This window comes from Callospermophilus lateralis, chromosome 16, assembly GCF_048772815.1.
Source record: "Callospermophilus lateralis isolate mCalLat2 chromosome 16, mCalLat2.hap1, whole genome shotgun sequence".
In the NCBI taxonomy this organism is placed as follows: Eukaryota; Metazoa; Chordata; class Mammalia; order Rodentia; family Sciuridae; genus Callospermophilus; species Callospermophilus lateralis.
In genome coordinates, this window is record NC_135320.1 from 22,996,179 (window position 1) to 23,015,509 (window position 19,331).

At 39.8% G+C, this 19,331-nt stretch overlaps 1 protein-coding gene and 1 long non-coding RNA gene across 2 annotated transcripts in view; one reads left to right on the plus strand and one right to left on the minus strand.

Annotated features, from left to right (window-relative positions):
• The window catches only part of Prex2 (phosphatidylinositol-3,4,5-trisphosphate dependent Rac exchange factor 2), a 272,774-nt gene that overhangs the window by 245,137 nt on the left and 8,306 nt on the right, over positions 1-19,331 (minus strand). The window lies entirely within an intron of this gene.
• LOC143381774 (uncharacterized) lies at positions 14,280-16,750 on the plus strand. Its single transcript, XR_013088891.1, has 2 exons — positions 14,280-14,395; positions 16,494-16,750. It is a non-coding gene; the product is annotated as an uncharacterized LOC143381774 (long non-coding RNA).

Sequence of the window (19,331 nt, forward strand, 5' to 3'; positions counted from 1 at the left end):
GCTGTATGAGGACCAAGCCTTCAGCACATGAGCTTCTGGAAGACATTCCAGATTCAAACCAAACTTTAGTGGCTTAAAATAACCATTTGTTTTCTCACTGTTTTGTGGGTTAGTAACTGGAAGAGATTTGGCTTCATCTCTTCTACATGTGGCATCAGCCAGGGTGGCTGGAGGATCCACTTCTAAGATGGCTTTTTCTCTCCATTCCTCACATATCTGACCTACTAGGGTACCTGGGCCTCTGCCTGGCTACTCCAAGGTGTTTTATGCTTCAGGGCCTCCCCACGTGACTCAGCTTCTCACCCAGTAGTCTCAGAAGAATGACACCACGTACATGGTTAAAGTAAAGAGAGAGCAGTCCAGAAGCAAATCTTCCAGGAGATCCAGGCAGAGCTGCAAAGACTGATCAAACTCAAGTTCCTCAACCAGCCCAGAATCAAAGAGAGGGTCCTTACACAAGCAGTGTCTATGGGAGGTTTGGTTCGTTGGGAGGACAACTTCAGAGACCAGTGGCAATAGTGTAGTATAATTTAATCTGAAATGATATGAAAGCATTCATGCCCTTGTGTAATCGAAAGCCAATTACTGAGTTCCTGATAAAAGCGAGGGCTAGGGATGTAGCTCAGTGGTAGAGCACTTGCCAATCATGCAAGAAGCCTTGGGTTTAATTCCCAGCAGAAGAAAGAAAGAAAAAAGGGAGGGAAAGAGGGAAGGCGGGAGGGAGGGAAGGAAGAGAAGGAAGGAAGGAAGGAAGGAAGGAAGGAAGGAAGGAAGGAAGGAAGGAAGGAAGAAACGAACCAACGAACAAACGAACCAACGAACAAACGAACCAACGAACGAACTAGATTAATAAAATATAGTTAGGAAGGTATAATTTATATGCTAAAAATATAATACCTAGACACTGCTTCCCTGCCATAGTGCCCATTAATAACAATCTCAATTTTGTTGTTCTCCTTCTCTATATTTTATTTATAAAGAGATTACTATGAACATGGAAATGCAGGAGGTAAAAAGGTAACATTTAGTTGTTTCACTTTAAAAACATGAGTCATCATTTTCAGTTCACCAGGGGACTGGCACAGCATTCAGAATCAATTAAAGAGAATAAAAATGTGAAAAAGGCCAGGTCCCTGCCCACAGGTCCTTGTATAAAAATGCCATGCGCAAAACAGAGATGGCACTAGACAGACCATGTGTGGGGTTGAACACAGGAACCTCCTGGTTCCTTTGTTCAGAGTATCTCAAAAGACTGCAGAGGCTCAGGGAAGGCCAGGTGTTCACCCTAGTTTTCCATAGGTCATGATGAGCCATGTCTAGGTTTGAGAAAAGGGAGTAGCTAGAAGTCATTAGGAAAACTCATTTCTTAGCAGCGCAGGAGGGCTTGAGGAGAGAGAATAAAGTCAAAAGGCAGTTCAGAGGTCTCCAGCTTGAGATGGAAGGAGAAATAATGGCCAGACTGGAGCAAGAAGCTGATTCTGATTTACAGTCAGACTGCAGCAGAGGCTGGATGTGAAGACAGGAAATGCTCATTTTCCACCGATTTTTTGCAACTAACTAAATATCCAACTGTTTATCTCCTTATAGGAAAAAAAATCACTAAAATAGAAAGAGACCAACACAATCGATGGATCTGAAGCAAAATTATTTTTAAAAGTCCATCACTATATCTTCTCTAGGCTAAGAGAACCGCTTGTCAAGACTATTCACTGCAGTAAAAGTTAAGCAACTTCTTTTCTGTTTTAAGAGGGTCTCACTGTGTTAAGCAGGCGGCTGGTGAAAAACAGTGTGCTTAAGAGATCCTCCCACCATAACCTGGAGCAGCTTGGGAGTACAGGCACATACCCCTTCACGACAGCTAAGTAACTTCTTGGTATTGGCTTTTGTATGATCAGTTGCAAACCAATTCTCAGAATTTGCATGATAAGTAGTAGAAAAATTTTCTCACACTCATGCTTGACCAAAGCACGTTATTTTAATCTACCCAAAACAATAAAAATGTCAACTCCCTTTCATTTATCCTTTTGTTATCCTTTATTTGGGAAAATTAGCTCCAAAATTTAATAAACTATGATATTCATAGGTAGGCTTTTAGCTAATCCATCTAAGACCATGTTATAAAGTATGATACCTATTAAAATATATTTTCATATTATAAAATATAGTCATAAATTTTCATTTTAAAAATCGACTTTAGGAGAATGCTTTTAAAAACTCAGCCAGGAGTGGTGGCAAAGGCTTGTAATCCCAGCTACTTGGGAGGTTGAGGCAATAGAATTGCAAGTTCAAGGCCAAAGAGGGCAATTTAGTGAGAATCTATAATAAAATAAAAAATTAAAATGGCTAGGGATGTAGTTCAGTGTTGCAAGCCGTCCATGGGCTGTGTGTGTGAGCTATGCACATCTGAGCATATAAGGGGACTGGTCTGGCATTGGGAGTTGATTGAGCTGTGTGATGCATGAGTCCCTTTCCTCTTGCTCCGCCTGTGATCCCACACAGCACCTGAGATGAGTGTGACTAGCCAAGATGTCAGTCAATCTGCTGACCACAAACATCACAAAGCAAGACTCCACTATCAAAACCCTATTTTTTGCCTTATTTGGTGAAGAACATTCCATAGAAGCTCCCTTGTGTGTGTCCCTCCTATAAAATAAAAAGAATCCAGGTGTCTAGCATGGAGCTGACCTTTGGGGTCGCAGAGCAGTCCTACCCTCAATCATAGAAACTCATGTTTGTGTGCTGTGTGGTTTATTTGCAATTTTCTTAGTTATTCATATAGCCAGCTCCTTTGAACCCAGTTCATCTCGCCAGCCCAACCAGCTGGGGTTAGTTCAGTGATGTAAATTGTCCAAAGGTTCAATCCCTCGCACTGCAAAAATTAAAATTAAAAAAACTATATACCAATTTTCTTTTCTTTCTTTGTTTTCTTTTTATCTTTTCAACATAGCAATCATCTGTTTCTTCTTAATCAAGATACTGGCAAAATTATATTTTGCCAGCTAAGTCCAGAGAAGTGTCACCGAAGCACCACTGAGAGAGGAACTGTCATACCTGAGCTTCCTATCATTTAAATTATCCTAAGAAAACTGAGTTTCAGAGCACATCCAAGCAATTTGGGGCAATCATTCACTTTTACTCTGATTTTCAAGTGCATAAAGATAAACAGTTGCCTAATTAAGAAAATATTTGCCTGCTTACTTACAGCATATATTGCTACAAATACTTCAATCAAGACAACATTTCATTCACATTTCTTTGCAAAAGGCATACACTGATTTCCATAAAAAATATCAAGAAAACTAAATTTTACAATAAATAAAAGCACCTTGAACGTTGGAATAACTGAAACAGCACTGCTCTTGACATTAATTCTTAAGTTCTATTTTCACATGTAATTCTTAGTACCTAAGTGTTCTGAGGCTCATACTAATATTATTCTTCCCAACTGTAGAATGTCTGACTCCTTAATTTATGAGACACAAATACAAAAATGCTTTAAAACTATGATGTGCCGCGGAAATGACTACAAAAACCAAATAAATAATGACAAGACCAAAAACATCAAAATCTAAATATGTATTAGCAACAATAAAACCTGTATGAATTGACAGAAGGTAATAGTGGTGCAGAACTTACTATTTAGTAAGGGGTGTCATTATGGAAAGGTGGTATTTGAATTGGATCCTGAAAAGAATTTGAACTATGGAAAAGGAAAAGGCATCCTAATTAAAAAAAAAAAAAAAAATAGCACACACAAAGGCAGAAAGGTAGCAGCAGAAAAAAATTTTAATTGGATTACTTCAGAACCAAACTAACCAACAGGAGGCATTGTTTAGAGGGAGATATAATGAGCAAATTTGGACAGATAAGAGTTAAGGCCTGTGTGTGTGTGTGTGTGTGTGTGTGTGTGTGTGTGTGTGTGTTTTCTGGGGACTGAACCCAGGGGTATTTAACTACTGAGCCACATCCTCAGCCCTTTTCATTTTTAGACAGGTTCACACTAAATTACCTAAGGCCTTACTGAGTTGTTGAGGTGAGCTTTAAACTTGTGATCCTCCTGCCTCAGCCTCCTGAGCCACTGGGATTACAAGCATACCAAACTGCACCCAGCTGTTAAGGCCTTTTTATAAAACTTCTAGAATGCCAAATTGAAAAATCAGGATGTTTGAGCATCAAGGAGGTGAGGCCTATGACAAAAAACAGGTCCCCTTTATCAAGAGGTTCTATATTTGTGAATTTAACCAACTGCAAATTGAAAATATTTTTTAAAAATTGTATTTGTACCAAACAGGTATAGACTTGTTTCTTTTTTATAACTCCCTAAATAATATAATATAATAACTATTTACATAGCATTTATATCATGTTTTAGAAGTAATATAGAGATTATTTAAAGCTTATGGGAGGATTTATAGATTATATGCAAACTGTGCATTTTTATATAAAGAACTTGAGTATCTGTGGATTCTGGTATCCAAAAAGGGCCCTACAACCAATCCCCCATGATTACAGAGGGACTCTTCTATACTGTTTCTTTTTCCTATTGACTCTGCAGTGTTGCTACATAGTTCCCCAGAGTTGAATCTGTCCTTACATGTTTTGTGCCCTGGTGCTTCCTTTGCATCACTATTCCTATTCATTAGGGCCATTAAAGTTACTGAAAAGCAAGTGCTTGCAATACCATGACAGTCTAAAAGTAACTAATGGGAAGGTAGCATATACAACATGGATACATTGGCCAAAGGGATGATTTACACCCCTGGACAGGATGGAGTGGAATAGGATGGAGCTGTTTATTTCTAGAATTTCCAGTTAATATTCTCTGACAATAGTCAAAGAAGTTGAGTGTCTTATTAGGGAAAGAGATGGGTTCAGTTTTGCACATGTTGAGTCAGAGACAAAAGTGAGATGTACAGTGTCCTTTAAAGGATAAGGGATTCATTTCATCAATGAACCCAAGGGAAATAGATAGGGAGGGAATTTCAAAAGAGTAACATTGATCAACCAAGGCAAATGTCAGGGATGCAAAATGAGATCAAAATTGGTTGAGTTACGAAATGTGGTTAAAAGATGGTCACAGGAAAACCCCAGGTGTCTCTCTTCCAAAGGCTAATAAGTTCAGGAATCCAGGCTGGGAAATGGCTAGAAGGGGGCAAGGAAGCTTTGGAGAGAATTTACACAGCAGCTACCAGAGGCAATGAGACTCCAGATGGGTTTCCCGCATCCTTTTCAACACGAAACACCTGACTACCGCTGGTAACATGGCCAGAAAGTAGAAGTACCCTTTTGTTCCTTATTCATATATAAGGGTAATGAGTTCTGTGGATTCCACCAACAGACTCAATTCCTTTATTGCAGAAATTACAGCAATCACAGATCAAGATCTATTACTGCCAAAAATAAAGACATCTGAGCCTCTGACAGTAGCAAACTTTAATTATACCTTTGGACCCGAGGGATGAGATGAAAACAAAACACAATTATTAAGGACATTAAAAGCAAACAGGTAGCTTCACATAAATCAGTTTCTTGCATTTCAGATCTTCCTTGGTACACACGTGCTCATGTTCACAAATTGGCACTTAGAAAATAACCCTCCATAGCTCATCACAACAAAGACCTTTGGAAAATACATCAGTGCCCTGTGGGAATCCTCAAAAGACTTAAAAAATATTAATTTCTATAACATCCTTATTTCCCAACGTAGCTTACTTCCTTTCCCACATCAAAAGTACTTCCCGCTAATCACGGTTGGCTTTTGCTTCACTCGGATACATGGAAAATAAATTGACTTTTTTTTTTTCTAAGTTGTACCAAAACTTTAACAATATCTTTTTCACTACCAGAATTTTTTCTTGGTATCAAAAAGTATTACTAGGTCAATGCTGGATTTAATATCTCCTTATAAATGCGGTCTCCTGGATGATTTTATTTCTTTTTGCTTCCTTTTCAACATTTTGTTAGTCTTTTTCTAAGGTCATTTTGTCTCTGCATCTCTCACCACTTGTTCTATTATTGATATTATCTACTCTGTTAAACACATAACATTTATGGATCTGACTCAAGTTTATAACCCTTTATTAGACCTCTAATTTCTTTCCAATATATGATAATTATTTCCAGGGTTTTTCTCAACGAAAGGTTTTTTAAAAATATTTCCTTACCTTAAAATGCTGAGCACTAGTCACACTGAGCCATTCAAATGACATTAATTGAACACGTACTAGGTGTTCGGCATTTGTCTAGGGGCTGAGCAAAGAGCAATTAAATATGAGTCCCTTCCCTAATGAGTTCACTTTCTAGTGGAGAAAGCAGACATAAACAAAACGATTAAGATAATGAGTATGTCAGCAAGTGCTACAGAGAAATTAAAGCAGGAAAGGTGGTTGGGAGTGTTGGACTAAAGGTGGAATGATTATAACATGGAACACAGAGATCAGGGAGCCATCTTTAGCAAAGACCTAAAGGAAGCAAAGGAGTTGGACATAAAGATACCCAGGAGAAGAGCAGTCCCAAACACAAAGCAATAGTGCAAAAGGCCTGAGGCAGGAGCATGTCGGCATGTGGAGCATCAGCAAAGAGGATGTAGTGATTAGAAGAAGGTAAGGGGAAGAAGTGCAGGAAATGAGGTCAGAAAGGAAATGAGTAAAGGTGCACATCATAGAGTCTCCCAGACCACCAGAAGGACTTGGCTTTTGCGCTGATGGAAATGAGAAGTACAACCAGCCCCGAGTATCTATCTGAGAATTCTGCATCTACAGATTCAACTAACCACAGATGAAAAATATTTTTAAGAAACCTCACATCTGGACGGAACACATATGGACCTCTTTCCCCTGTCATCATTCCATAAACAATACATGCAATGACTATTTACATAGCATTTTTATTAGGTATGAAAAGTCATCTAGTGGTGACTTGAAGTACACAGGAGGGTGTGCCCAGGTTATGTACAAATGCTGTGCCACTTTACCCAAGACTTGAGTGTCTGGGGATGTGGGTGTCTGCAGGAAGTCCTGGAACCAATTCCCTGCAGACAACAAGAAGCCACAGAGAGTTTAGAGCACACTAAAATGGCCTAACATGTTCTAAAAGAAACACTCAAGCTATTGAATTAACCTGTGGCTACCGAGACGCCAGAGAGGAGGCAAGAGACAGCGGGTTCCAGGGAAGCCACAAGACCAGGGTAACAGCAGTAGACAAAGGTGGCGAAAAGAGGTTAAAGTCTGGATGTTTTTTAAAGATAGAACTAGAAGGATTTTGCTGCTATTAGATGCAAGATGTGAGAAAAAAGATTAAGTTGTTTATTGCCTGGGTAAGATGGGAACAATTAGGGGAGCAATCAGGAGTTCTGTGTTGGCCATGATAAGTCCGAGCTGCGTACTGGACATCCAGAGGGACAGACAGGCAGACAGGATGGAATCTCAGGGTGATCACCAAGGGAGTCAGTGTCAGTAGGGGAGAGAAGGGGCGCAGGGAATGATTCCTGGGGAGTCAGGAGGAGGTCAGAAGGAGATCAAAAGAGTACAGCATCCTGGAAGGGAGTGTCCCAATGAGATGTGGGTTGAATATTTCTTTAGGTCAAGCAAACCAGGACTAAGAAGCCAACCACAGGATTTAGCAATATGAATCTCCTTGGTGACTTGGGCAAAGGCATTTTTGAAGGAATGATGGAATGAAAGCCAGTAGGGCTGGATTCAAAAGTCAATGGAAAGACAGTAATGTGAATTTATGGCTCTTCAGTCCAACTCTTCTCTTTATTCTTGGGGTATGGTGAGGGAATTCTGCTTTCTTATGTAATCTCCTTTATCTTCATGGTACCTGAGGATGCCATCCATCTGGGTTAGTCTGTCTGGGTTATCACCACAAGAACTAATCATGACAGTAATAATCTCTGTGCTCCCCTTAATGAGAAAGCATTTCAAGTTTCTCTCACCTATGCTGAGACAGACTTCAGAGCGAGAGCAGGTATATGTTCTCTCTCAAGCTAGCAGACTTTTTGGATTCCCATTTTTTTTTCCTATAACATTGGAGGCTCAGCTCCCACACCACAGGACTGGTGTGCAGGTTACTGATCATGTTTATAAATCCTATTATATGGGAGTTGCATATTGGTTACTTGCTCCTTTTTCCTAATGAGCAGTGGAAGAACAAGAAACCAATTTCACTGCACCAAGGAGCCAATTTTAACTCTCCCCTGCACAGTGCATTTTAGAAAAAAAAAGGTGGGGGTATTCTTCTTTTCAAAGATTCATGAATCTGGAGAATTAGAGTAAATCATGAGAGAACCAAAAAAAAAAATCCCTAAGCACATTCAACTACAGAAAAAGCCTGTTCTTTCCCTCTGCCTCATTTCTGGTCACTGTGGCCCGTCAGCAAGGTCTCTCTCCGTACTGGTGGTCTTCCAATTACTCCATAAACACATTTCAGTTTTCAACTCATTTTCCTTTCCTCTGTCATTTCAGAGTTCTCCAAAGCAGTCACATCATTTAAAGTACAGGAATCAAGTTTCTAGGGACACACTGGAGAGCATTATTTGTCTCAATCCTTGATTGACATGCATATGAATGCCCTGTCATCCACCTCCCTGTATTTCTCAACCCTACCTACAAATTAGAATCACTTGGGGAGCTTTTAAAAAACATTGATTCTTGTCATTCTTAGGTACAAGGTAAAAATTTAAAAAAAAAAAAAAAAAAGCCAATCTCATAGAGAGCAGGACAATATTAGAAGCTGGGAGGAGGAGAGGGGAGAGACTAGGGAGAGGCATGTTAATGGGTACAAAACTATGATTAGATAGGAGCAATAAGTTTGGGTGTCCTATAGCACAGTAAGGTATCTAGAGGTAACAATTATTTATTGCATGTTTCAAAACAGCTAGAAGAGATGATTTAAAATGTTCCCATCACAAAAAAAAAAAAAAAGGATACACGTTTAAGGTGATGAGTATGACAATTACCTTGATTCATTCATTACATATTGTATCAAAATATCACCCTGTGCCCCATAAATGTATGCAATTATTTGTACCAATTAATTTTTATTTCAAATACCAATTACCCCTTGCCTCTCCATTGTGAGATTCTAATGAAAATGGTCTGGGGTGACCCAGGCATATATCCCCCACTGAGCTAGTCCTTCCCACATTTGTTGGACTTAATGAGTTGACCTCTCTCCATCTCCACTATGCCCAGCAGAGCCATTCCACTCTCTTGCTAACCCTCCCCATCAAATGACTCCTCTGAATCAAGGCTCGGTTCTGTGATTCCCTGGCTCAAACACCTTACCTAGCCCCTCACTGTCTACTAAATTAATTCTAAATTCCTACTTTTGGCTTTCAAGGCCGTCCAGCTTCTGGCCCAGGATGCCTTGATCAACCCCATCCCATTCTGCACCCCTATCGTACATCAATCTGCAGTCAGACCATTTCAATCACTGTTCTACCAACGCAAAACCCCGGGATGAGACACCCTTTCCAACAATTCCATCAAAAGTAATAATCTACTCAAAAATCACAGGCTTTCATTCTGTTACCAGAGTTATACATGAGAATCTGGTCGAGCCTGTAATTCCATTGGCTGCAGAGCTGAGGCAGGAGAAACACGAGTTCAAAGCCAGCCTCAGCAACTTGGCAAGGCTCTAAGCAACTTAGTGAGACCCCGTCCCAAAATAAAATATAAAAAGGACTGGGGATGTGCTCATTGGTTAAGCGCCACTAGGTTCAATCCCCAGTACACACACACACACACACACACACACATACACAAAGAGAGAATCTGTCTAGCTTAGGTAAATAAGTAGGTGCTTAGGTAAATAAGCACACTGGCTTCACATAGTACAGAAAGTTCAGGCCTCACTGGGTCAGCAGATGGGTAAAGTGAGCTGAGCACCCCCAGCCTGTCCTGACCCTGACCTCCTGACATGAGGTCTGGGTAAGCTAGTGGATGACATCAATTGTATCCCAATTGCACAAGAGGAGAATGATTTGCTACTGATATTTTTTACATTACTTACTTCAAAGTCAAAAAAAGGATTACCTTGGATGAAGAAAACATGAGTTTATAGCTACTAGTGTGAGAACTCAACTTCAAAAGGTTTTTTTTTTTTTTTTTAATGTATTTTTCCCAAACTAGTATCCCAGCCCAATCTTTGTAGGAGGTTGGTGGGGCTGAGAACTGCAAAGTGAAATATCAGGCTTTATTTGTAAATTGGTTCCATCAGAGACACAAAACCATGGAAATAGATTAGGGGTATTGTTATTGTTGCTGGGATAATTAATTCCATGTTGTCAAAAGACAGATGATCCTTATAGTATTTCTTCCTATAAATAGGAATAGCTCTCATTTGAGGTTTTGAGGCTTGGGGTTTTCTATTCACTTCTGGGTTTTGTCTTGGGGTGGAAGTTTGATGACTAAACGGTATCTGGACTTCACACTGCCTTACATGAAGTTTAGGGGCTATGGTTCCAAGGAACAGATCTTAACCTGACTAGAAACAACTGTTACTCAAATGCACACATCAAGTTAATAAACAAAACCACTTTGCACTTTGGTTTTTCTACAATGAGAGTAACTGATTCCCCCTCTTGCTATTTTCCCATACTTTCAGAACTGTTAGACAAATCATAACAATAGCATAAACAATCAAGGGGAAGAAATATTTAAGGTTCTGGGAATTACAACAAATCAAGCCATAGGAATGTTAATCATTGGTAAGCATGGAAATCAGGCTCAGATGAAGGGCAAAAGAGTCTCTAACTCTATTCCTTGTCTTTAGACGTTTCCCCTGTGTGCACCTGGGAATGCACATGAGCTGAAGGAATGAAGGCCCTTTCAAATGTGTACACAGTGGGAGCAAAACAGACCTGCTGACCAAAATAAATAGCAGTCTTCCAACAAGCTGTCAGGAAGGTTTCTAAGCTTTTTCCTAATGGCTCCATCTCCAGATGAGCCTGCCCTTGATTTATTAAAGGAAGGTCCCAGTGGCTGGTAAATAATCTTCTAAATTATACAATAATCGTAAAATATTAATAAACCTTCCTGGGTGGAAAATGGACGAGGGAGAGTAACTACAAACCAAATGGCTCAAATGATTACTCCAATCGTCCAAGTAAATAATGTAATAAAAGTAGTCAGTCAAAATCTACCTCTATTTTGGTTACAATTTTTTTTAGTCCTCATCTTCACCATTACAGAATCATTCACCCTTCAGAAATTGTCAGAAGCCCAAAGTCCATCCTCCAAGCTACCCAGTCAGTCTAGCAAAACTGCATCTGCCAAAGGATGCTGCAGGTGAAAGGGTACAGCAGAGGGCCAAACCCGAGTGCATGGGAAGGGGCTGGACTATAGGAACCACGTTTCTCAAATCTAGAAAGCGGCAGAGATCCTCAGAAGCAGGGTTTTTTTTTTTTAAGCTCTGGTGGTCATAAACCATAGACCTCAACTGGGTTAACCACTAACCCTAGTTCCTTTCATGATCCTCCACCATGTTCAGATATTAGCTTAGACTAAAATCTTAAACCCAGACTCGCTGCCCAATGATCGCCCCAACCGAGACCCCTGTGCTATTGATTAGTGAGCGCTAACAGCCTTCAGCAGCTCTTCCTCAGACTTTGGCCAGAGTAATCTCAGCCTGGAGACCCAGATGAGGGCTAAGGCACTTAGCAAGGTGAAGCAGAAAAGCTAAAGCTTCTGGCCGGGTGCCGTGGTACACGCCTGTGATCCCAGCAGCTGGGGAGGCTGAGGCAGGAGGATCACAAGTTCAAAGCCAGCCTCAGCAATTTAGCGAGGCCTTAATCAATTCAGTGAAACTCTGTCTCTGAATAGAACACAAAAAAGGACTAGGGATGTGGCTCAGTGGTTAAGTGCCCCTGAGTTCAATCCCAGGTAAGAAGAAAGGAAGGAAAAGAATGAAAGTAAATCGAAGCTTCCAAGCAGCGATGCTAATGGGATTGAAATTTTTGTTAGAGTTAAAGGGATGTTATATACCAGATTTCCCTCAGAGGCACCATATCTTACATGATTTAATTACAAAAATCTTGACTTTAAAGCTCCTTGGCATGTACTCGTCCACATCTTGTGGTTAGTTTGGTACCATGGGTGTTGGCATTATGGTTGATTTTTGTCCCCATTCTGCCAGATCCACACCACAGTCAAAAATCAGTTCCACTGATAAGGAACCCAGGTTTTTCCTTACTTGGAAACAATCAGGCAGACAAGTCACAAATGGCACAAAGGAGAAGTGAATGGCAAAGATTGCAACTTTCTGCAGTAATTGTGTTTGCACTTCCTTTAAACTTTTATGATGAATTAGCCGTGGAAAGGTCTCCTTAAAGAGTAACGGAAGAGGAAAGCACATAACCTTATCAAAAAAATACAGACAGTTGAGTCCCTTCCCTTCGGTGAGACTCCTTCAAAGCCTAATGTAAGTAGAATTATTCACCAATTTCCAATCTGAATCTGGTAATGACGCTAGTGATGAGTCTATTTCCCTTCCTCTGTGCAACCAACTCAGTGAACTGAAAAATGAAGCTCAAGCAAGAGGCCGTTTTAAAAATATCATGTATAGAACGAACCCTGCAAGAGACTTCAGCACCAGAACCCAAGCTACCAGACTCTATTAACAATTAGGCAAGACACAAGGCCTCAGGATGCTGAGGAGAGAGGGAATATTTTCCACAGTCCTTAAGTGACCTTCCCCCTCCCCCACCCACAGCCTCTGGCAGCGGCTCCCAGTGACAATTTATGGGCCCCACAGGGGCTGCATCCAGCTGTCCACAGTCTCAGGGGAGGCACTTCCATCAGGCCATCAGTAGGCAATTCCACAGGAAGACAGCAGGAGGGTTTGCAAGGTACTCCTTATCTTTCCTCCCAGGGAAAGGCCAAAAAAAAAAAATGTTTGAAGCCACTTCCTCCCTTAGCTTTCACTCCTGTCTGGGAGAAGCTGGCGATGGCCACAAATCAGCCTTCAGATTCTGCTGCACATTCAGCATCGCCAGCCTCCACCCCAACCCACTTGTTCGAGGCTGCCGTCCCCTTGCTTAAAGCTAAAGGATACCTCCCGTCAGAGGAAGCCTGTCAAGCCAATCCTGTGTGACCACACAGTGTGCAAGGTTCCCACTGATGGTGAATTGTTGGGGCTGAAACCCCATTAGCAAAACACTATAAAATATTCTCCTTAATGGAATCACAGAAAGAGGTGGCATATGTTTCATTCATACCTCCAAAAAATACATGCCCAATATGTTAAAAATCAGTGTGCTAAAAAAATTAATAACTCAAGAATGAAGTGGGTAAGATACCCTAAGTCTTAGAATCATCAAAGCAACATCAATTTCTTATATTTTAACTGAAAGCTCTGCCCACTTATTTATAATATGATCCCCCTTTGGGACCCTAAGATTATATGGTTGTGCAACTTCTCCAGACTAGAAACTGGGGAAAATATTCCCGTCTGTATAATAAGACTGATTTATCAAACTGTTCTGGAGACTATCAGAACACCACTTATCCTATCACAAAAAAAAAAGAAGGCCCAGGGCTGGGAACACTGGCCTGGCATGCATGAGGCCCCCGGGTTCCATCCCAGCACCACAAAAAGAAAAGGAGGAGGTGACTTGATAAAGAAAGCACTCTGAAAAATAATGACATTTTAACAATGAAGAATTTGTTTCATTTGTGTTTAAATGACATTGCTTTCTAGAAAAGGAATCTGTGCAGAACAGCACACACATTTTGGAGAGTATAGGTATATACAGACTAATTTTATGCATATGTAAAATTTCTATGTATATGTGTGTAGGTACATGTATGTATGTGTATGTATATATATACACATATATATGCTCAAATATCTTATGGTCTACTCATATATAGGATAAACATCTTAGCTATACTTAAATATAAAACCATGGATTCAAACCTGTTATGTAGTACAATTATCCAAACAGAATTAAATGAAACTAGTAACCATAATAAGGTTTATTAACAGATAACACCAACAGGAAAATGAAGGTGGCATAATTTTTAAAGGTTCTTAGTGTTTTCTGATTTCCACGAGGGAAACCGATCCCAGCTTCTGGGTAACACTGGCTCCCAAGTGCTCGCCTGGCTCTGACCCGTTTTGGACTGACCATGAGCTTCTGCCGCTCTCTTGCTCTTGACGTTTGCCTGAAATGAACTACTGTTCCTTCCTGACTTCTAGCTTCTGTGCACTTCCGGAGTCAACAAGTTCTGTGCCCGATTCCAACACTGCCCTTGATTTTCCTAGTCCTGATTAATCACACCATTCCCACAATCCAGAAATGCACGAGCCAGTGAATCAGCAGCAGAATGTCCTGGAATAGCCGCACAAAGGATCTACTAGGAATCCCCACTCTCCCTTGGGGTGTCCTCAGGTGAGTGTTACAAGGATACAAAGGAATGGGGTTGCAGTATTGGAATAGGCAGCGCTGATATTACTAGATTATCCTGGAAATGTCAGAAAATTTTAAAATAAAAGAAAATCTCCAAATCCCCCAGTCTTCCTATGGTATAAACCAATGGGGGAAAAAAAAGTTGGGGGGGTGACTCTTAAAAACATAATGAAAAAAAGATAGATAAATATTAGATGTATTTCTATGTGGGCAAGAATCTAGGAAGAAAATAATCTTTAAAATTTGAATATAATCAGCTCTTACGGAAAAGAAGCAAAGAATTAATATATAAAATTTCGAGGATATGAGACTCAAGAATTACTGGGTTCAAAGAGTGGCAGAGACTACCCTTTGCCCTTCAATATTTATTTTCCACGTCTTTATTTACTGCAGAAATCCTGCAGGTTCCAGCTGGCCACATGTCACTCCAACTAGTCAGCATATTTCCCAGTCTCCCTTAGAGCTAGTCTGGCCATGTTACAAAGAACTGGTCACAGGGATGACAGTCACAGTGATGTGTGTAATTTCTGGGTCACACCCTTCAAGCGAGTGCTTGCCCTCCACTTTGTCTCCCACCTTCCATCCCCACCAGGGCCGGAATGTGAAAAGGGTACTAGCAAGCCAGCCTCAACCACACAGACTAGGATAACACTACAGTTCTGGTTGCCACCTTTTCTGCACATTGGAACCACCTGGAGAAACTATGTGAATACTGATAGTGGCTGGCTCTCACCCCCGCGGCTCTGATTTAACTGGGGATGTGAAGCAATAAGATGGAATGATCTGATGTGGCTGAGTTTCTTACTCCCCTGGAACACCGCTAGGCAACAGTATCAAAAATAAATAAATAAATAAAAAATAACCGGAGCTCCAAATAGGATGCAAAAAAAAAAAAAAAAAAAAAAAGGCCATGTTGAGCACATACAGCTTTCCTATTCACAAACAATTCTCCTCTATTGTTTAAACTATTTTTATTTGGCGTCAGTTAAAGCAGCTGAACAAATATCCCTATAAATTTAGACAATAAACACAAAAATTCTGGCTTTCAGGAGAAAGAATATGTAAGTACAGGCTAAACAAATTTTTTTTCCTGAAGAAAAAAACTAAAACATATCTGTAGCAACACACACACACACACACACACACACACACAAAGTATAGTTTAAGCAGAATCCAAGGAACTCATGACTAAGGTAGAGAAGATTTTAGAGAAAAACTACAAATATTAAGCATATTCAATTTGACAAGACAAAGAGAGAAAATATATAAAAGCTGGCCAATTTGTTAATGATTTGCATAAGCCAATGAGCTCTTGAATCAAAATGTGATGCATTTAGGATGCAGCTAAATAAGGACTGATTTATCTTATAGGTCCATTTTTGACAGAACACAGATGAGACTGCTTTATTAAGAAATGGTCTCCTATTTTCTTACTATTCCACTCTCAACCTGTAAATTCCATTTCATGGTCCAAAGTGGCTGCCCCATCGCCTGACATTACATCTTGATACCAGACAGGGAGAAGAGAGAAAGGGGAAGTGAGAAAGAGTGCACACTCCTTCAGTAAAAGAGCACACTTTAGAAAGGACCCATGCTGAGTACGGGGTGTAGCCAATAGTAGAACACTTGCCTTGCATGTGTGAGGATCTGGATTCAATCCCCAGAACCATGGGGGGTGGGGGAGACAAAAAAAGTCTTAAATTGTACAATTATATATAGAGCTAAATTTTTTTACCATTATAAAAGAAAAGAACAATGGGTATTTAAGTCTTGGCCAAAAACTTGAGGTACAAGAAAAACTGAGATAAAGTTAAATATAAACTAGATATTCAAAATAAACTGTGTAAAAAATATAAAACATATAAATACATTTCTACATAAAATATAAAGATATATTAAAGTTACACAAAGTCAAGTATGACATGGAATGTGTGGGTGAGAGATTAACATTTAGGTGAATTAATAGAGTGTAATAATGCCTTTCCAAAGATCTTACCCTCACGCTACTGATAAAAAACAAAGCTTTGACATGGGAGTTGTCATTTCTGGAATCTTAAGATCTCTTTCTTTGGGGTCACAGTCGTGAATAAGAACAGGCTGGAATTCAAAGGCGCATGAAACAAGGCCAAGCAAGGCATTAAAGGAAACATCAACATTTCTTGCATAATCTCAAAAAATGTGTCACCATCTACAAAGCCTCTCCTACTGGCAAGAAGACAACTTAAATAGATAATTGAAACAGCAAAAGTGGCAACGCAAAGTCAAACAGCTATCAACCCTATCTGACTGTCTGAGGGAAAGAGTTTTAAAATGAATAAAAATGTTTACCCATCCCAATTCCAAATTTCGATATTTTTGCTATACACCCAATGAAGACTTTTATATCAGTATTCTAAATTTAACCAGCTGGAGTCATTTCTTAAGTATTATACAATTTAACCTTTTCAAATGACGGGCTTGCCTTTTAATGGAAAATATGTATTTCGCATTAATGAGAGAACTCAATGTCCTTGGCTTAGATATTCTCCATCAAAATAGGTCCTTTTTTGTACTCTGTGTTTAGCTATATGGTAAGGCTAGAAGACAACAAATTTATTCAAGGAATCGATGTCTAAAATCATTTATACTACCTAAAATTTTTTCGAATTCATAACCTCAATTTAAATTTTCAATTTTCCTTTAATTATAGTCATTGAGTTCTTGAATCAAAAGCAATAGTGAAATCAAAAGCAATATGAAAATTAGGAAAAACTTAGAAGAAATATTTTTATTAAATATATCAGGAGTCAAATGATTATGCTCAGTACCATGGGAAAAGTGACCCAACCACACTTTTAAGCAATAAAAAAACATCTCCTCAGGGATGTTTTTCCTGGAACTTTTGATTGTTCAAAGAAACTGTAATGCATAAATCAAAGAAGGTCTTGATCTTAATACAGTTAATAATCCAATTCTAATAGGTTAAAATTTAAATAAATTTAATCAATATTTTAATCAAAATAATAAAAATCCATCTATTTTGACAATTAAATTACAAGTAAGATTTGTTAAGAATTCATGCAAACAAAAACTATTTTAGTTCAAACTAATATGCTCGAAACACAATTTTATTTGGTATTAACATCAGGTACAGAGAAAAAGAAGACTTAAAAATTTAATCACATCAAAATGTTGTCAAATCCATGCTTCTTCAAGTGTGTACAGTGATGGATGTGTGCATAAAATGCAAAACGGCAGCTCCTTAAAATTGGCACTGTGGCTCAAAAAATAACTGTCATTATTTCCAAGATCTGAACCTAGTCATAATACATTTACTACACCAGGAGTGCTCCGTTCTGTATTTTGACTCCTAAATTTATATGCTGCATTTAAGTCACATTTAAAAGAATAATTGAACAGAGTGTCATATATCCAATCTCAGGTGTCCAAGTTCAGTTCCCTTTTCTATTCTTGAATGTGCAATGCCCCAAATCTCTGCATTGTTCTCTTCAGGGCACCTTACTCTCGGCAAGAACACACAACACAACAAAAACAAAACAGGACACCAAAGTGAGTTCGACTTCATAGGGAAGTACAGACCATCAGGTAGAAACCTAAAACTTCCCTCTCCCTTAACCTCCTTCTTCCCCAAAGTGGCCCTTGGCAGCATGCCTCCCTGACTCTAAGACCAAGCCCTCCCCTGCACTCCAAAAAGCCCCTCTGACCATCCCAGGACCTTTCCCTATTAAACCCTCCCTATTAAACCCATTGAGCTAGGGTTAGGGTTAGGGTTAAGGTTAGGGTAGGCGAATATTAAGCAGATCTGAACAAGTGCCAGGTCCATTCTGAGGTTAAAGAAACAAAGGAGAGGAGATAAACTTAGTGTCTGGAGAGAGGAGAAAAGGAGGAAGTGTTCACTACCTATCAAGACTTAACCAACAGAAGCTGGTTTGTATTTCAGGCCAGCCCTGTGAGATATTACTGTGTGTGTTTTTCAAATATGCAGCCTAGGCATAAAAAGACTATGTTAAGTTTGCCCAGAGACACAATTCTTAAGTTTCAGGGTGAGGATTTGGACATAGGACTCCCTAACCCATCATCTGGGCCATGCACTTCACCTCATTGTGCAGGGTGGAAGCAGAGTCCTGCATGAGTGTTCACAAGGTGTAGACTGAAGAAGCAGCACAACTTTAAAAACACACAAGAGACAGCTTGCTCATTCTTACTATCTGCAATGAAGCTTTTTGTGAGTATGTTCCATAGCAGGATGGCTTGGTAAATTCTGCCAAATGCCTACCCACCTACCAGTGTCAGAGAGGACTTTGCCATGACTTTCCTGAAGATGCCATTCACTTGCCATGTGCCACCTTCCCTTGTAGCTGACTTAGGCCCCTTCCCCTTGCTATCCTAATGTTCCTTAAACATCTTGGACAAAATCATCCCCTTACGCTCCTAACCATTTCTCTCCTTGTATTTACCACCAAACTCCATCATTCTCTCCAGCTTCCATCATGGATCGACTCCTTCCTGCATTCTAGCTTCTGTTCACACTACAGAAGTGAAAACCCCAAGGCCATTCCTGACTGCCCAATCCTGCATCTCTTTAGTCTTCACACCACCTGATTCTCCAGAATTTCGGAAGTTCTTCTGGAGACTAAACCTGTCCTTAGCTTGCATAATACCATTCTCTCCTGGTTCTTTATTTCATCCTTTGACAGCTCAAAGTCATTAGCGACCTCTATACTTCCTCTCATCTTGACATACTGACTCTCCTACTTCGGTAGGTTGGTTCCCCATGTGCCGATGGCTTCGACATATGTGATTAATTTCCAGATCTCTAACTTCTGCCCCAAATTCTTTCCTAAGTTTCACATTCCTATCTTCAAAAATCATAGCAGAATTGGCAGCTCAGATCACCATGTCCAAAACCAAGCATGAT